This window comes from Vicugna pacos, chromosome 13, assembly GCF_048564905.1.
Source record: "Vicugna pacos chromosome 13, VicPac4, whole genome shotgun sequence".
NCBI lineage: Eukaryota > Metazoa > Chordata > Mammalia > Artiodactyla > Camelidae > Vicugna > Vicugna pacos.
This window is the reverse complement of record NC_132999.1, coordinates 10,558,765-10,578,304: the sequence shown is the minus strand read 5'-3', so window position 1 is coordinate 10,578,304 and position 19,540 is coordinate 10,558,765. Positions and strand designations below refer to the sequence as shown.

The following is a 19,540-nucleotide window of genomic DNA, read 5'->3' as shown; positions in this document are numbered from 1 at the left end:
ATTACAGTTGTTCCTTCATATAGCAGCTTGAAAGATTTCATTAAAACATAAATCACATCATCTCACCTATTTCTTCTTTCCTTTGCAGTTTTAATCTTATCTCCTGGAATGGCCTAAGGGCGCCATATAATCAGGCTATTATCTAAACTCTCCTCATTCCACTTGAGCCACCTTGCTGTCCAGCATTATTCCTGCCTCTGGGACTTCATGCTTGCTTTTTCCACTTACAGAGTCAGATGTTCTTATAAACCCTGACATGGATGATTTGTCTTCATCATTCAGGTGTCAGTTCAGATGTCATCTCAGACCATCTCTGACCTCTGGTTATGCTATTCTGCAATCACTCTATCCAATTACCATGTTCTCTTTATAGCATTTATCTGAAATTATGTTCTGTGTGATGACTTGTTTATTGTCTCTCTCCTATTAGACTGTAAACTCCTGGAGAGCAAGGACCTTGTCTGTCTCTACCATTAACTAGTCCCTGACACATAGTCATGGCATTCTAGATACTTGTTGAATGAATGAATATTGAAAAAAATCCACCTCTGCATTTAGTTTTGTGACCTTGGGCAAGTGACTTAGTCTCTGTGTCTCAGATTTCTCATCTACATAATGATCGTAACCTGCCTTGCTGTCCTTGAATGAGGTATCTCTATTAGCTCTTCAGAAACTGGCAAGTGCTATACAAATGGAAATCAGTATTATTAACCATAGAATTTGGCTTTTGGTATTTAATAATTAGGAATGGATGGATAATTCATGGTACTCCACTTATGTAAGTTTTTTGGATTTAACATCTATGTTCAAATCTTACTTTTGGTAAAATCTAGGATCTTGTAACAGCAGCTGAATTGTGGGGAAACTGTAACCAGTGACTTTTGATTTGGTTGTGTGTGAATTAGTTCTGAATCCACTCAGTCTACTCAAAGTCACTTGTACTTCGCTTTTCACTCTAGGTAAGTTCATTGTAACTGATGAAATAAGACTTTTCCTGACAGTTCATTCCTCTTTGCAATATAAGTCCTCTTAAAAGTGGATGTATCATAGCTAATAATCTAAAACTGGTTAATTATGTTTTGGGAGATTGGCTAAATATTCAGCTGAATTATATTTCATAATCATTCTCTTTTCATGGAAATTAGTATTTCATATTTCATCCTCAGAATAAAAAAAAGTATTTTCAAGCTTATAAAAATCTAGCAGAGGCATTTAGATTTATAAATAACAGAATGAAAAGATTAGTGAAAATAATAAAAGTTGGGCTATTAAATGTACTGGCAAGGTTCTTCATTTTACCCTCTGATTTATTGGTTACCAAATGACTGATGATTCTTTCTCAGCATAACTTTCCACTATTGGGTTTGTTAAATCTGTGTGAAATACTAACAGATTCTTATTTATAGCTGTTGGAGGAAAAACAGTCCATTTTGGCTTTTTGAATAGGCATTTTAGAGTAGCAAAATTGTACATACTTCTTGCCTCACCTTTATACCCATCACCTACCTCCTAACAGCTCTTGGTCAGAAGGATCTGATAACTTCATGCTGTACTGCGTGTGTCATTTAAACCAGGCCTGTGTTTTCTCAGTGTACAGTCACAACAGATTCAGGTTAGATATAAGGAGGAAAGGGACCAGTTCAAATTAAAGTAAGTGGTCCAGGGTGTTGTTTCAGGGTATTTGATCATTAGGTTAGTCATTGGTCTTAATTACTTTTATATGCTTTCTGATTGAGTTTCTGGGATTCTGTTTCAGACTAAGGTGTGAATGCAAGCAGAAAATAGTTGCATTATAAAGGACAAAGTTGTTAACACAAATGTAACTTGGTAACATTGTGGAGAACAGTTTGACCAGTGTCTGAAACTGGAGGCCACCTCGTATAGTAAAAAGGACTCTGGACTTGGTCCTAGAGGATCTAGATTCAAGTCTGACCCATGTGCCCTTTGGTAAGTCACACAACTTCTTCCTCTTACCAGCATATCAAAAAGAAAGGGCAGTTTAATCTGATTTTGAAAAGTGTCAACAGTAAAGGATAAGAAGTCTAATGTTTTTACACAGTACTTTCTGTTTTCTGTTTCAGAAATTACCATAGTGTCTCACCCCCAGTTATTAGAAACTTATTCTCTGATTTGAATGTCAGATTTAATAGTGTGTCTTGATTGAAGGGCTATTAGAAGATTGACAAATACTGGTAATCGCTCATGACCATTGATTCGCCCTAAATCCAGCCTTTTGCCATTCTTGTCATCCCAACCTATTTGTAATGGTAGGATCCCTGGGCCTTTTCACGTATCTTCCTCGCCTCTTCTGTTTTACTGTTGCCTGTTGAAAATTTTCCATTTTTCGAGAAATGCTATCTGAACTCTCAAATTTAGGGATTCCTATTTGTTTTCATGTACCTTATCATGGTAATAATACCATAATATCATTTATTGTTTATTTAGAATTCCCATTAGATCGTAAGGTTCATGACAGTAAGAGCTATTTCTTTTTGTGTCTTTATTACATAGCACACTCTATTCTGGGCACTGTTCTAAGAGCTTTACATGTATTTAATTCATTTATTCTCCCAATGGCTTTATGAGCTAGGTGCTATTAAAATCTCCATTTTGCTGGGGTACAGATAAGTTAACTTGCCCAAGGTTGCATGTTAGGGCTGAGATTTGAACCCAGGCAGCCTGACTTGAAAGAATGGAAGAATGTATAAAAAGTCAAGTAATGAAATGTATCTCCTTGTAATTTCTAGGGTATGGATCACAGTTTAGTATATCTTACATGGATTTTATTAGCATTAGTTTTAATCATGACTTAAGTCAAAATTCTTCATGGGAAGGCAACTCTTAATGTAAGGTAATAAAATTAGATTACTTACAAAATTTAAAGAACCAATGTGTTGTATAACATAGAAGCTTGTTTTTCTGTATTGCTAATTGCATTGGATGGGATATTGCCTTACTGTACAATGCTTTGTGGTGTGTGTGTATATATATACATATATACTTATATATTTGATGATGATCAATGTTATTTTTCAAATACATTGTTCAGGGGGTTTATGTGTTTGTAGTCCACATCACTAGATTGTAAGCCTCTTAAAGCAAGGATAGAATTAACTTTAATTTCTTCCCCAGTATTACCATACAGCACTATGATAATGTTTGTACTGTTTATATGCATGTTGAATTCCTCTACAAAATAACCTATCTGCCAAAAGAAGTGTATCAAGAGTTTTTAGATTAGACTCTTCTGAGAAAGAAGTAAAATCTTTATAGTTTAATCTTTTAGAATAATAAAGGCTTGATACAAAGGTTCTTTGTGAGAATGTAATAAATTTTCTCTGCTCTTGAGGACCTCTTCATAGAAGGCGGAAGGCATATGGGGGAGGAGGATGGGGCTTGCTGAAGTGCCATTCCTAACTTTACAGGGTTCTTCACATCTAATGGGAGAAGGAACATCCTACTGAATCATATTAAAGACCTCTTTGAATGTACATAGTTTGGCTTGTTGCACACATCTGTTGTCATCTTGTCTATAAGCAGGATCTGTCCTTTTACTGGGATGATAGGAGATAGAATACAGCATCATAGAGTACACAGGAAACTGAATATCAATATTTAGTGAAAAAAGTTGAGAGCTGCCTGCTGGTAAGCCATAACATTCGCAGCTTCCCATTACTTTAGGGGTAATTCTTGGTTGAAAATCTAGACGCTTGAAAGCAGCTGTCTCAGACTGACCTTTACCACCCAGTTCTTGAGTAATTTCAGCTAATTCTGTAGCATGCATTCCAATAACTTATAATAAAGCTGATACATAATGCTGCAGAATATCATATATAATGAAACTGCAGAATATATATGAAATGTATGGTTTTATGATTTACTGTAAGTTGGTCCTATGCTTACTCTCCAAATACATTCCCAAACTTGTGTCTGCAGCTAAATAACTCCAACACTCATTTTGCATGTTGCCTCAAAACAAAATATTTAAAATAAATTCCATACATTTACTATTCTTAGTCTCCCTTTATTTTGTGGTCAAAGGCATGTTTATTTTTTCCTCCCCTACTTAGATCATTTATTTATACATCAGTTCCTTTCACTTTTAAGTGTGAAGGCTGAGCCCCAACTACCACTCCCAGAGACTAGTTTAATTGGTCTGTATCTGTATCTGTAAAAACTTTCTATGGTGATTTTGAAACTGCAGCCCACACTTGAGAACCATGAAATATAACTAAAGGGTATATGCTCTGTTAGACTTTTGCTTGTTTTTAATAACCTTGCAGTTTATTCTCTAGTTGTTATAGGAATGTAGTCTTGAAAACTCAAACTCTAGAAACATTTTGTTTTTGTACCCTATTGATTTCTTGTTGATCTAGGCTATAGCAGTGTTTCTTTCTCTTTTCTTTTTTCTTTTTTTTTTTATTTTTTATTTTACAGCAGTGTTTCTTTACCAGGGCCACCAGCATCATCTGGGGGTGCTTTTTATAAACGTGGATACCTAGACCCCATCTGGACCTAGTGAATCAGTTTTGGGGAAATCTACATTTAAAAAAATTAGCATCATAGATTCTTATGCTCATTCAAGTTTGAAAACTGACTTTTTTCAAGAAGTATTTAATAAATATTTGCATAATTAATCTGAATTAATATTTGTTTCTCCAGCTAGACTGTAGTAAGTATTCTAAATACAGAGATCTCGTCCTGTCATCTTTCCCTTTTGTAAAACAGAGGGCTGATCAAGGATTGGATCTTACTCTGGTTTGCCCAGTATGGCTTAGTGCTTTTCTGTTGGTAAAAGCCCAATAAATACTGAACTGAATTTTTTGTTTTATCTTACTTATTATTTTCCTGCAAAGCTGGAGCTAAAAACAAATTGTTGGATATGTGGTTATGAATGTTGGGGGTCTTTGAGACTAGATGGCCCTGAAGAGTAGCTTCACACAAACTTTTCTTAAGAGTAACAGGCTTGGAAAGACTTTGAAGATCATCTAGTCCATTTCTTTCATTTTATGTTGGAGGAAATTGTGACCCAGAGTGCTTGAGTGCTGTGTACAGAGTGACAAGATTAATTCCAAGACTGGAGCCAAGACTAGATTCCTAACCCAGTTCTCTTTATTTCATGAAATAACTTCTCTTTGAGGCAGCAATGATTGGGTTAAGGTTCAGTTTGAGGTTTTCTGCTTCTTAGGTATAAGGGAAAGAAAAATTTGTGCAGAACCAAAAACATACTGATTTTTATAATCAGGACATGTACCTTTACTCACATTTACTTTTTGGAATAGATTATTAGAAGATTGAGGATCTTTGCCGAGGAAATCCTTGAATGAAGATGGGTGGGTGTGAGGTGTAAAACTCACTTGGCATGCAGTTTTGTTGTTGTTTCTAGTGGAACTTTGCTTCTCTGTCCTGACATTTCCATGTCTCTATTTATAGCAGTGATCTCTTTGGAATTTGCCTTCTGATTCTGTTTATTCTTTTATGTTGCTTCATATTAACTGATATTCTCACTTCATTTTTTTTTAAATGTATTTGAAAGGACCTGAGAAGGAAATGAAGGATTGAAAATTTTTAGAAGTATCTGAAATTACTATTTTCCTGTGACTTATCATAATATTGTTTAGAACAGATTAATTATAGTATAGAACAGATTATCTAATTATAGTACCTAATGATACAAATACTAATTTTTCAAGATAGAATGGTAGTTTATTTATCTTTTATTTAAAAGTATATGAAGTCTACAATAAATTCCTTTTATCCAGGACAGATACTACTTTTAGATTCTTAACCTTGCTTCTTTAATTGTATGCTTTTTCCCCTTTTTAAAAAAATTGAAGTATAGTTGGTTTATAATGTGTTAATTTCTGGTGTACAGCATAGTGATTCAGTTATATATATATATATATATTCCTTTTCATATTATTTTTCATTATAGACTATTGTAAGATATTGAATATAGCTCCCTGTGCTATACAGTAGGACCTTGCTTATCTATTTTATGTTTAGTAGTTAGCAAATCCAAAACTCCCAATTTATCTGTCCACCTCCACTTAACTGTACTTTGATGTAAGTGAAGATTAAGAGATTTTATCTTAGAGCTTTTAAACGATTAACTCTTTAAGGGCAGGGACAATCTTATTTACCTTTGAGATTAATATAATACCTGGCATCTAGTGAATGCTTATTAATCTTTTCATTTATTCAATTCAGCAAAAATGCTGGGCATTGTTCTAGGTGTTGGAAGATACAGTAGTGAACAAAACAGACAAATATCCTTACCCTCATGGAGCTTATTCTGGTGGTTGAATGTTGAATGAAACCGTGAATCACTTTGCAAAGACTATTTGTTTTCAGATATTTGCATCAGACTGAAAAAGAATAGTCTATAGTTTATTAAGCAACGGGTTGAAGAATCAGAATGGGAGCTTAGTGATCAGATCTTCCATTCATTTAAACAGTTATTTCCTAATGTGACTATGTAAAATTATTTGAAATAATCACATAATTGCCAGTCATTGTTATCCTGATTGTCATTTAATTCTTTGTTTTAATTGAAGTAATTACAATGTGTCAATTTCTGGTGCACAGCACAACGTCCCAGTCATGTATGTGTACATATATATATATATATATACACACACACACACATGTATTCGTTGTCATTTTTCTTCATTAAAGGTTGTTACAAGATATTGAACATAGTTCCCTGTGCTATACAAAAGAAACTTAAAAAAAAAAAACCTATATATATAGTGGCTAACATTTGTAAATCTCAAACTCCCAAATTTATCCCTTCCAACCCCTTTTCCCTGGTAACCATTAGATTGTTTACTATGTCTGTGACTCTGTCTCTGTTTTGTAGATGAGCTCATAGTGTCCTTTTTTTTTTTTTTTTTTAAGATTCCACATACGAGTGATATGGTATTTTTCTTTCACTTTCTGGCTTACTTCACTTAGAATGACAATTTCTAGGTCCACCTATGTTGCTGCAAATGGCATTATTTTACTCTTTTTATGGCTGAATAGTGTTCCATTGTATATATGTACCACATCTTCTTTATCCAGTCATCTATTGATCAATGTTTGGATTATTTCCATGTCTTGGCTATTGTAGATAGTGCTGCTGTGAACATTGGGGTGCATGTGTCTTTTTGAATTTTATTTTTCTCTGGGTATATGCCCAGGAGTGGGATTGCTGGATCACATGATAAATGTATTTTTAGTTTTTTGAGGAATCTCCATACTGTTTTCCATAATGGCTGCACCAAACTACATTCCCACCAACAGTGTAGGAGGGTTCCCTTTTCTCCATACCCTCTCCAGCATTTATTGTTCATGGAGTTTTGAATGGTGGCCATTCTGACTGGTATGAGGTGATACCTCATTGTAGTTTTGATTTGCATTTCTCTGATAATTAGTGATATTGAGCATGTCATTCAATTCTTGTGTTCTGTTTGTAACCCTGAGTAAAATGTTCTAATTGTAACTCTGAGTAAAGGCCTAAGTTGCTAGCCAGGCCACAATCAGGGGACTTTATTGAAAATCAGATACCACTGAGTGCCTTTGACAATGCTGGCCCAAAACTCCATACACACCAAAGTTATAGTTGTTCACTTGTTTATTGTATGTTCTTCACACGAGAGTGTGAGCTCCACAGGATCTATTTCAGTCACCACTGTATCCTAAGTGCATAAAATAATGTGCCACCTAGTAGATGCTAGTAAATATTAATAAATCAATCCTTGGCTACTCAAAATGCAATTCCCTCCCTACTCATAGCTACAGCCTACATTTAGTCTTCATCCAGACTACTCAAACAATAAAAATTCATTTCTAATGTTCTTTCATTATTTTAGCATATTTACTAACATCGTCCATCTGTTCTTATAGTCTTTTTGACACTTCTCTTTTCTTTAAATCTGTTACTTCCTGGCCTTACCTGCCAGTCACTTCAAGAATTCTCAACTCCTGGGGGAGGGTACAGCTCAAGTGGCAGAGCACATGCTTAGCAAATGCATGAGGTCCTGGGTTCAATCCTCAGTACCTCCTCTAAAAAAATAAATAAATGAATAAACCTAATTACCTCTCCCTTCCAAAAAAAAAAGTTTAAAAAAAATTCTCAAATCCCATTCCCTCTTATCTTTCAGTTGTGTTCACTCTTTAAATTTACCTTGAATCACTAAAAATAGACCTTGGCATTAGAAAAGCTTCAATTTACCATTTGCTACCTAAGTACCAAGTTATTTAACCTTGCCATAGTTAGTCTTTTTTTTGAGTCTCATTTTGTTGCTTGTACCCTAAGCATTGTTATGGAAATTAAATGAGATTATGGTAACCAGACACTATTGCTTATAAGTAATGAAAACCCTTGTTAAATAATAACCCTAAAATCCAGGCGCAGAGTGGCTCTAGGGCTGGCTGATTTAGCAGCTCCACAGCATATGAAGTATCCATATTTTTTCATCTTTGCCCTCTACCATCCTCAGCATGTGGCTTAGTGTCCCTAATGATTGCATAATCGTTGCCACAGTTCCCAGTGTTATGCAGGCACGATGGTAAAGTGGGAAAAGAAAGTTTCTTCTCTTTAAAAGCAAAAAAAATCCCCTTCTCCTGGATATCAATTGGACTAACCTTATGCTGACCAGAGCTGAATCACTGGATTTCTCTAGCAAGTATCGTACTTGGTTTTGAATGATTATGATTCATCTCCTGAGGCTAAGGTAGAGGCCCCACCTTATTAGTAATAGTTATTGTTACTACTACATTTGCAATTCTTTTTTGCCCCTATCTACTGTCACTCTGGTATAATCTCTCTTAGTCTTGTGGTTTTAAAGATTACCTCTACTCCCGATTTTTTATCTTCCCTCTGGATTGCTTCTTTGAGTACCAAACTCATGTCCAACTGTCTATTAGACATTTCCATTTGTAAGTTTAACTGGCATCTTAAATTTAATATTTCCAATATTGAACTCTCCAGTTTCCTCCTCCAGCTCTTCTACCTATTTTAGTAAGTAGCAATTCTGTTCTTTTCGATTGCTGAAGTTGAAAAACCTTGGAGTCATTATTGATTTCTCTCACATCCCACATCTTGATTCATCAAGAAATCCTATTGACTCTACCTTTAAAATAAATGAAATAGGACCTTCACTGCTGCATCACGGTCCAAACCACCTGAACTATTGCAATACATTCTTGCTGGTCTTCCTTCCTTGCCCACCATCCTCCTCCCCTCTATTTTTAACATAGAAACCAAAGCAATCCCATCATTCTTCTGCATAAAACAATCCGATGGCTTCTCATCTTCCCTCAACTCAAGCTAAACTCTTTAATGACCTACAAGGCTCTATACCATCTAGGCACCTATAATTTCTCTGACCATCTCTCAATCCCTTCACCACCCCTACCCCATCATTCTTAAACAACTGAACCTCAGAGATGTCTGGCATTCCCTTACCTCTAGGCTTTTATACTTGATGTTTCCCTCTACCTGGTTTGTTCTACCCCCATGTATGTATACAGCTTTCCTCCTTTCCTCTTTCAGGTCATAGTATAAATGTCATTTTCCCTGTGAAACCATTTCTGGCTACCCTATCTAAAATTGTAATTCTCCCCTCCCCTTTCCTACTTTATCTTCCTTAGTTCCTACCATGATCTAACATTTCATACAGTACGTTTTGTAACTTTTTAAAAAAATTGAAGTGTAGTTGGTTTACAATGTTGTGTTAGTTTCTGGTGTAGAGCATAGTGGTGCAGTTATTTTTATATATATATATGTATATATATATATTCCTTTTTATATTATTTTCATTAAGACTATTACAAGGTATTGAATATAGTTCTTTATAGTATTTTGAAGAATATTTTTAATTATTAAAAAAATCATTTAAATTATGTCTTCTCCATTAGAATGTAAAGTACATATAAGGCTGGAGTTTTTTGTTCATGTTGTATCCCCAGTACCTAGAAAACTGCCTTGGCATATGGAAGATCCTTAATAAAATGTTTGTGAAGAAATGAATGAAATGAATGTTGATTCATCACATCATTGTTTCTGATTTTGGCTGGGTCCTCAGTGACATTTTGTAATCCTTGTCTTGTTTCTGATCAATTTCCTTCCTACTTACCATACCTGCTATATCAAACCATCACCATTCTCTTTCAGATGCCTCACTTTTATTCTCAGTTTCTGAATAGTGGATGTCCTTTTAAAAAAAATTTATTTAAGAGGATTGATAGCATCTATGAACTTCTTAGTCTTCCCAGTCCTCTTGCCTTCAAATTTATAATTTTTTCTTTATTTATTTTCTCTTAATCTTAGAGCCCCACTTCTAATTTTGTTGAAATTTCATCTGTTTTTTTTTATCTTGGTACCAAACCCTATCTTCTGAGACCATACTTAAGCAATTATTTCTTATGTATTTGTATGTATTTTTGTATATCTCATTTTCCTCTATATTGTTTTTTTCTCTCTTGACCATTTTAAACCCTTCTTTTACCCTTACTTTATTACAGCTTTCTCTTCTTTCCCTCAGATGGCTTTCTTGAAATGTTTAAATGTACTATTCCATTTTCATATTCCTGTTAGTGCACAATTTACAGTATTCTGGCTTTTGCTTTCGTTGCCCACAATTTCATCTACCTCACAGGATTGTTGTGAGAGATTAAATGAGATTATATGTATTAAGTTTTTAGAATAATGCTTGCACAGGGTTAGTATTTGTTTTTTGAGTGCTTACCGTGATGAGCTATAACTGCTGAAGCCAAAATCATTCCCACTCTTGTGGATGCTTTTCTATCACCCTCTTGACTTCCCTATATTCTTCATGAATGTCCTCCTTTTGGTTTTGGGACACCAGTATCAGGATGCTTTTAGCTCCAAGTAGCCAGAATCTCTTTAACAATAAGTCCAATGATAAGACTGTTCCAAGATTGATTCAGAGAATCAACAATGTTAGGACCCAAGCTCTTTGTACTCCAGCATTCTCACTGTGTCACAGAGGTTTACTTTCAGGGTTGTAAGAGAGCAAGCACTTATTTTCATCATCCAAAAGCAGAACAGTGCTGGGGTTTCTCCTGGGTAGGTACCTCTATAGGGAAGACAGTCTCCCCCAAAGCTCCCTAGAGCATTTCCCTTACATCCCATTGGCCACCCTTATACCAGTCACTGACAAAAGGAAATGTAATTACCATGACTGACTTAAACTAACCATGATTCATTCCCCAGGTTCCCACCTTCCTTGAGTTTGTTACTCTATTCGTTAGGAAACTAGATATCTCTTAGCCAGAAAGAAGATAGGAATGGCTGTTTGGTTTATAATCAGTAGTGTCCGCCATGCCATTCTCACTTGGTTGATCTGATAGCTCCTTCTTAGTGCTTTTCATTGTTTCCTCTTGATTGATGTACCCCCTAAATGCTGGTGTCCCAAAGTTCTGTCTTTGATTCTTTCAAAATTATTCTTCCTTTACTCTTTAAAATGCCACCTGTGTTATAATCTTTTCTAAATCTTAATCTCCAGCTAAGACTTCTTTCCTAAGCCCCAGCTTAGCATATCTAACTGTCTACTGGACATCTTCATCCACATTCAATCCAAACAAATATCATTGTGCTGGGTTTTTGGGAGTCAAAAATTAAATAAACTCTTCCCCTGTATGATGTTACATTTTAGTTGGAACAAGTTATTCCAATGCAGGTAGTAATTAGGAATGCAGTCTTAGTAGGCAATAAAATTTACTAAGTACACAAATAGCATAGATGAAGGGGTGTCATTAATAGGGCTATAGGCAACTAAATGAAACTCATCTTTTTCTTCAAATGGACTCTTTCTATATTCTGTACTTTCATTAGTAGCTCAGTGTCCACATCTTTGTTCAATGTAGAAACCAGAGCAATCTAAAATCCTTCCAAATCCCCACATAAAGTTGGTTGGCAAATTGTATGTATTCTACCTCTATACTACATTTACCCATTTGTCTTTTTATATCATAGTCATCATACTTTAGGTCCTCGTACTTTCTCATTTCATCGAATTATTCACTCAGTAAAAGTTAATTGAACAGCATGTATTATAAACAAGACCTTGTACTAGAAAAAGTTCTTAAAAAAAAAAAAAGAATCTCTCAGGGAGGCTACAGCCCAGTGAATAAGGCATAAGCCAACAAATGGTTATGTAGTTGTGATAAGTGAGAGAGTGGAGATACTGGAAAAAATATGAGAACTCATGGTCAGAGGCGCCTACCCCAAGATGAGGGCTAGATTTGCCCAATTAGAGACTGAGTCTCAAAACTCAGTAAGCTGAGCTTGGAGTAGGGAAGAGGGAAATACACCACTCAATTTATACACACCAAAGAAATATCACTTCAAAGACATTACTTTGGGTGACTGTGTAGCTATTCATTTTGCTGTTAATCAAAAATAATTTTTTAACTGATCATAATTAATTTAGATGATCAGTAATAATGGGTACGTCATTATACAGTTGATCCTTCATTGGTCACCAATTCTTTACTTTCAAATTTGCCCACTCACTAAAATTTACTTGTAACTCAGGAATCGGTACTCAGTGTGCTTTTCTGGTCATTTGCATGTGCATGGCAGAGCAGCAAAAAAATATTTGAGCCCTATGTTCCCTGCTGATGTCCAACAAGGCAGTGCCTGGCTTTCTTATTTCAGCTCTCATGAACATGTCTTTGTAGTCTATGTAGTGCATTTTTGCACCTTTTTTTTGGGGGGGGGTGATTTCACTGTTTAAAGAGATGTTCCAGTGTAGGGCTGAAGTGCTCTCTAATGTTCCTAAGCACAAGAAGGCTGTGTTGTGCCTTCTGGAGGGAATACATGTGTTACGCCTCGTTCAGGTATGAGTTATAGTGCTGTTAGGCCATGAATTTAATGTTATAGTAAATAGCGTCTTCAAACAGAAACACACGTGAAACAAGGTGATAGATTGATGAGTTGACTTAACCCAGCATTTCCCTTAGGGGCAGTGATTCAATATTCATTTATTAAGCATTCATGGCAACTTTATAGAACATAACTATGGTAAATAACATAAATCAACTACTTTCAGTATAAATCTGATTTGGGGAAATAGCCAGTCATTTAATGCCAGATACACTTAGTTGGGTGTCAAGCTGAACAATACAGAGGTATGATTATTACAGTTTTGTCAAACTTTTAAAATAAATGCCCCTCTTCTGATAAACATCTCACCTCACTACCCTAAATATTCTAATATATTCCCTTTAGTGGACATGCCCCGGTTGAGAATTTTAGTTTACAAGTTTTATTTTACCATCAGCCAAGCTGATGTTTTATAAGCCATGTATTTAAAGTGAAAACTACAGTTAAAAAAAAAGTTTGCTAGATATAATAAAATTTGATTGTGTTCAGTGCTTTTATAGCCTGCCCTCTCCCTCTAGTCGAATAATTTGTATAAAGTGGGGGTTGGCAAGCATTTTCTCTTAAGGGCCAAACAGTAAATTTTTAGGCTTGTGGGCCACACTCTGCTACTGCTCAACTCTGCCACTACTTGGTGAAAGCAGCAACTGACAATAGGTACTATTTTATATGTTTATATGATTAACTCCTGAGGGAAGGGATCATGACGTACTGTTTTATCCTTCATGGCACGTAACACAGTAGGATCTCAGTAACTTGACTTGCTCATTTAGCCTAGATAATAAAAAGACTCTATGTAAAAATATTAAAAACTCAAACATTAAAACCCATCCATTTAAAATTAAATTATTCTTGAAATTCTGTTTTTTCCTCTTATTTATAAGTATCTTTCTTTAAGCAGTTATAGTACTTTGGGCTCATTTTATTTGAAGTTTGGCAGTCAGTGGCCTAATTTTATAGCAGTTGGTGAATACTAAAGAAAAGGCTGGCTTATTTTATACGTGTCCTATATGGTAGGTTGCAATCCAGTCTTTGAATCATGGTTAAGTTTCTACAGTAGCAGTGGTTTAATTATGTATGCCTTCATAGATGCAACGTATTGTAAGGATATTTCACAGTTAAGGTTAAGTACTGACTTAAATTTAAAATAAATCATTTTACTGAGTTGTAAACAGTTGGAGAGCTAAACACACTTGCTGGATAATCAGTTTATTGCAGTGTTGGCTAAGAGCTTAACAGCTCAGGGAAACGGCAGCTTCCCCTCTCCTTTCTGCCTTACCTCTGTGCTACGTACATTTTTTTCTTCTAGTCTTATTCTGAGGAGCTGTTGGTTTCATTTTGGCAACAGACTATTCCCCTCTCTGGGTGGCCAGTTAAGTTTTCCAGGTGATTCTGATGCCTTCCCTGGCTACTTGTGAGAGGAGAAACTTTAGAAAAGAATAATGGGAAAATCACATAAGTTCCTCATTTTCTAGTGTTGTCTTTACTTTCGTCATTGTGAAGATGTATACTGAGTGTGCATGTGTAAATAGAACCATCCCCACTACTTTACTCTAAAAGTAAAATATTACTTTGAAAAAGTCCCCACAAAAAAGTCCTTTTTTTGTGGATGAAAAATGGGATATTTTGGTTTTCAGCTTCATTGAGGTATAAGGACAGTATTGTAAGATATTTAAAGTGTTTATTGTGGTAATTTGATATATGTATACGTTGTGAAAGGAGTCCTCTCCTCTGACAACCCCTGGCCTTACATATTTATCTTTTTAAAAAATATGAAATGCTTCACAGATTTGCATGTCATCCTTGCACAGGGGCCATGCTAATTGTCTGTTTATGCTAATTATATGTATAGCTGAAGTGAGCACTGGAATCCTGTTATGGGTAAAAATGAACTTTTCTTTAGTGTTCATCTGCTAAGATTTTGTTTTTCCTAAATGTGCATGTCAGAGATGTGTATGGGTGACATCCGTAGTTTATAGGTTAAGATTTCTGAAAAGTTGGGTCACAACACTGCTGGTTGGAAAGAACCTCTAGATCCCCACTGTCTAATACAGTAGCCACTGGCCACATAAAGCTAAATGCCTGAAATGTGGCTATCTGAATTGAGATGCTGTGCAAGTGTAAAATTCACACTGGATTCTGAAGACTTAGAGTGAAAAAAGAATGTAAAATATCTTACTGATAATTTTTATATTGAGTACATGTTACAGTGTATGATAGGTTCATTGGGTTAAATAAAATACATTATTAAAATTTCCCAGGTTTCTTTTATTAAAACGTGGATTCTAAAAATGTTTAAGTTACATATGTGGTTTGCATTTGTAGCTTGCTTTATATTTCTGTTGGACAGCTCTGCTCTAAATTATGTGATCTTTCAACATAATCAAGTACCAATTTACAAGACCCATTTAAAATGACCTAGAAATTTTATAGTTTCTTTTGGCTTTCTAATTCAATATTGAAAAATAATATACAGAACACTTTAATTCTAAAATGTTAGGAAAGTATGATGTTAGCTCACTGTACGTTCACTAGTCCTCTGGTAAGCTTTTCAGTGACTTCCTGTAAAAGAAGGGCAAGTTGTTACAGGGCTGTTTTATTAGGAGACATTTTAATGTCACCACAGAGTAAAATCAGTTCTACACTCCCCCAAAATGAGATGCTTTTTAAAAAGCATAGAATATTTCTTATACCTGTGTGTCTCCAGATAACTAGTAATTTTCATAAAATTTGTAAAGCAATTTTATTTTACCTATTTTTAAAGGTACATACTCTAAAATTGTTTGAATTTTATTTTAAATCTTTTTTTGTAAAGACTTAATCACATTGAATGTGTATATTCTATTATAGTGCTTTGTGCAGGAAAAGTATTATAAAATTAAGCAATGACACAGAATAAAAACTTGAAAACTTTGGGAATTACTAATATAACCATAGTGATTAAAAAGTAATTCCATTAGCTTCAAAGTAAATTGAGACTTAAGAAATGAAGCAAACTTTTAAAATAGTTTGTTTCAAAGATCTAACAAATTAGGACTTTTTGAAGAACAAGAAAGAGCAGTCATTAAGTTAAAAAAATGACATTCAAAGCTTTCAACAACCTGACCATAACTTTCTTCTGTCAGCTTCCTAAAGTGAGCCTTCCTAAATCCCGTGCTGTAATCTGACCGTTCTTTTTGCTGTATCAAATACATTTTATGCTCTGGGCTTTGAGTTCTTGATCCAAATCACAAACCCTCCCCATTCCTCTCTTCTTTTCTGAATTATATCAGTCTTTCAAGACTCTGCTCACATTTTTTCCTGAAACCTTTTCCATTCCCACCGCTCTGCCCAAGATGAACATATAATTAACGTTTGCATAGTATTTTTTGTAAAGCCCTTTCCATATTTTCCCATTCTTTATGGCAATCTAATGAGGTGGATGATGTTACTCATGTTGAGGAATAAGGGAATTGAGGCTCAGAGAAATATCTGGTTTTTCCAAAACTCTGTATAAATACTAGGTAGCAAAGCTAAGAATACTGGAACCAAATTCTCTTGTTCCAAATCTGATGCTTTTTCCTCTATGCCTTGATGATCCCTTAACTCCTATGATAGTTACATAACACTTACTTGGCCTTTAATTGTTTACTGTCTTTGTATTGAACTATTTAATTTGATTGTTAGCTATAGATTTGCAGGGATGTGTACAGACTTGTACATAGGGAAAGGGAATAAATGGAAAAGGTGCTGAGACCTGAATACATTTCTTCTTGATAATAGAGTCAAAAGAGTCATTAAGAATTTCTTACCAGTGCAATTGTTTTTCCATAAGCATTATCTTTAAAAAAGTGTGATACTCATACTTGCTTCTTTTCCTCTAGCCAAAATAACTACATACTTTAGTGCCCAATTTTTAGTATAATTTTTAAGGCAGAGCTAAAAAGAGAGGCTTTTCCTGATGACCCTGGCTAAAGTAGCCACTTAAATCTCTGTGTGAGCAACATTTAAAATTTTTCTTTGAAGCACTTCAAACTATCTGAAATTTTATTATTTCATTAGTAACTTATTTATTGGTTGTCTTCTCCCACTAGAATGTGAGTTGAATGAGCACAAACATGTTGTCTATTTAGTTTATAGCATATAGCATGCACTCAGTAAATATTTGCTGAATGATTGAGATACTTTATTCACGGAGAATGTTCCCTATGATGACATTCATCTTTTAAAACAAGTTTGTAGTACCCATCAGTTACTATAAAATGGGCACTCAAATGCTATTATTGGACTGCCTACTTCCAAATATGAGTCCAAATTACTGTAATTACCTAAAGAAGGACATTTATAGTTGGAAAAAAAAAACAGGGTTTCAAGAACAATGTAATTTTAAATTGATGAGTTTAATGTCTTAAAGACACTTGCCTTAAGTTTACTTCTTCTTTTTTGTAACCTAGTTGGAATAAGACATGAATCTTTTCAAAAATTTTTAATTTTTTTCCCTGAGGATAAGGTTGCATTTATAACCATGACAAAATTTTTAGGTGTTTTAACTTATGCTCAAAGTCTGAAGCCTTTTCATAGGATTGAAAATATAGAGTCTAAGTTCCAAACTTAAATCAAGCAATTTGCTATAAGAAATCTATGACAATGATGCTTCAGTGCTTGAAGGCATTTTAGGGAAGTATAACATGTAGAGTAAGATCTATTCTATTATTAGATGGCCAATAGTTTGAGTATATATAATAATTTGATATTATCTAAAAAGCAGGCCAAATACTAGAACAGACACAGTATTCCTTAAGTTTGTGTTAAAATTGGAAGAATGTCTAGTTAAGTATTAAGAATATCTTAATTCACTATTAGATTGCAAGCCATTGAAAAAATCTTATCACTAGTTTCAGCATCAGATGTGCATGGGTATATATAGATTACATATGAGAAAGCATATGGAAGTGTTTGATAAACTGTAAAGTACTATAGAAATGTTATTATTATGGGGAAGATATAGAACAGTTTTTTTTTTTTTAACACTAAGAGGCCAAAATTCAGGGATGAAGATCTGAAAAGGGGACACGGCAAGGGGCGTGATCGTGGAGAATGCCTGCGTCCTTTGGAGGTGATTCTGGTTGATACTCTAGTGCTTTATACCAAGTAAAATTTCCTGAGTAAAGTAAGATGACTGGTCAAATGGACCTCCAAGTGGTAGCAAAATAGTTTGTACAGCTTAGAATAATGAAAACAATTTATAGGTATGTGTCATTATAACAATTTTAGTCCTTTCATGCATATTATCTGATTCTCACAGTAAGCTTTGTGAGTGAGGAATTCAGAGACATTAAATGATTTGGCTAAATTACCTATTAAGTGGCAGAGCTGAGATTAGAAACCAAGCATTCAAATCCTGAGATCTTTACTTGTTAGACATTTGTAGCCCCTTTATGCTAGTCTACTAAAAGGAATAGAAGATTCAATGATAAATAATAGTTTTCCCTAGGCATCTTTCAAGTAATGTAGGTATGATTGAGGTATACGAGGCAGCAACTTAAATTAAGGCTAGAAAGGTCTTCTGACTCTAAAATCAAAGATAAATATTTAAGAAATAAAAACATTTACTTTTATCCACTTATTTTTAAATTGTTAAATAGGCTTTCTTTTTTAGAGCAGTTTTAGGTTCACAGTACAACTGAGTGGAAGGTACAGAGATTTCCCATATACCTCTTGCCTCTACACATGCAGAACCCCCCCATGTATCAACATCTCCTACCAGAAGGAACATTTGTTTACAACTGATGGACTTATATTGATAACAACATTATCACCCAGAGTCCATAATTTACATTTGGTTCACTGTTGGTGTTGTGCATTCTACGGATTTGGACAAATGTCTAATGACATGTGCCCACCATTCAGAAGCATATGAGTAGTTTCACTGCCCTAAAAACCCTCTGTACATGTTTGTCCTTCCCTTCCCACTAGCTCCTGGCAACCACTGATCTTTTTTTTTTTTTATCTCCATAGTTTTGCCTTTTTGAAAATGTTTTATAGTATGTAGCCTTTCAGACTGGCTTCTTTTACTTTATAATATCCATTTATGTTTCCTCCATGTTTTTTCATGGCTTGATAGCTCACTTCTTTTTAGTGCTGAATAAAGTTCCATTGTCTGAATGGGATTTTACTAGTTTATCCATTCAACTACTGAAGGACATCTTGGTTGTTTCCAGGTTTTGGCATTCATATGCAGGTTTTTGTATAGACATAGGTTTTCAACTTCTTTGTGTAAATACCAAGGAGCATGATTGCTGGATCACATGATAAGTGTATTTTAGTTTTGTAACAAACCACCAAAGTGTCTTCCAAAGTGACTATACTATCTTGCATTCTTACCAGCAATAAATGAATTCCTATTATCCTACGCCAGCGTTTGGTATTGCCAGTGTTCTGGATTTTGGCCATTCTAATAGGTGTCTTGTAGTATCTCATTGTTTTAATTTGCATTTCCCTGATAACATATGATATGGAGTGTCTTTTCATATGCTTATTTGCTATCTGAATATCTTCCTTGGTGAGGTGTCTGTTTAGGTCTTTGGCCCATTTTTTAACTGAGCTGTTTGTTTCCTTAGGGTGTAATTTTAAGAGTTCTTAATATATTTTGGATAACAGTCTTTA

The 19,540-nt window shown here is 34.7% G+C and overlaps 1 protein-coding gene and 1 pseudogene across 17 annotated transcripts in view; one reads left to right on the top strand and one right to left on the bottom strand.

Moving 5' to 3' along the window:
* DNAJB4 (DnaJ heat shock protein family (Hsp40) member B4) overlaps positions 1–19,540 on the top strand; it is a 37,019-nt gene that overhangs the window by 2,227 nt on the left and 15,252 nt on the right. For 3 of the 17 annotated variants that reach the window (XM_072974172.1, XM_072974168.1, XM_072974170.1), the window contains exons 3-4: positions 834–959; positions 1,757–1,947. The exons of 9 other annotated variants lie outside the window; for them this stretch is intronic. The gene's annotated coding sequence lies outside the window, so the exon portion shown is untranslated. Of the gene's footprint in view, positions 1–833; positions 960–1,756; positions 1,948–8,626; positions 8,721–19,540 lie in introns of those variants that run through there. 5 more of the 17 variants (XM_072974173.1, XM_072974169.1, XM_006205955.4 and 2 more) reach the window with 4 other exon arrangements.
* Positions 14,662–14,758, bottom strand: LOC116282836 (U6 spliceosomal RNA; annotated as a pseudogene).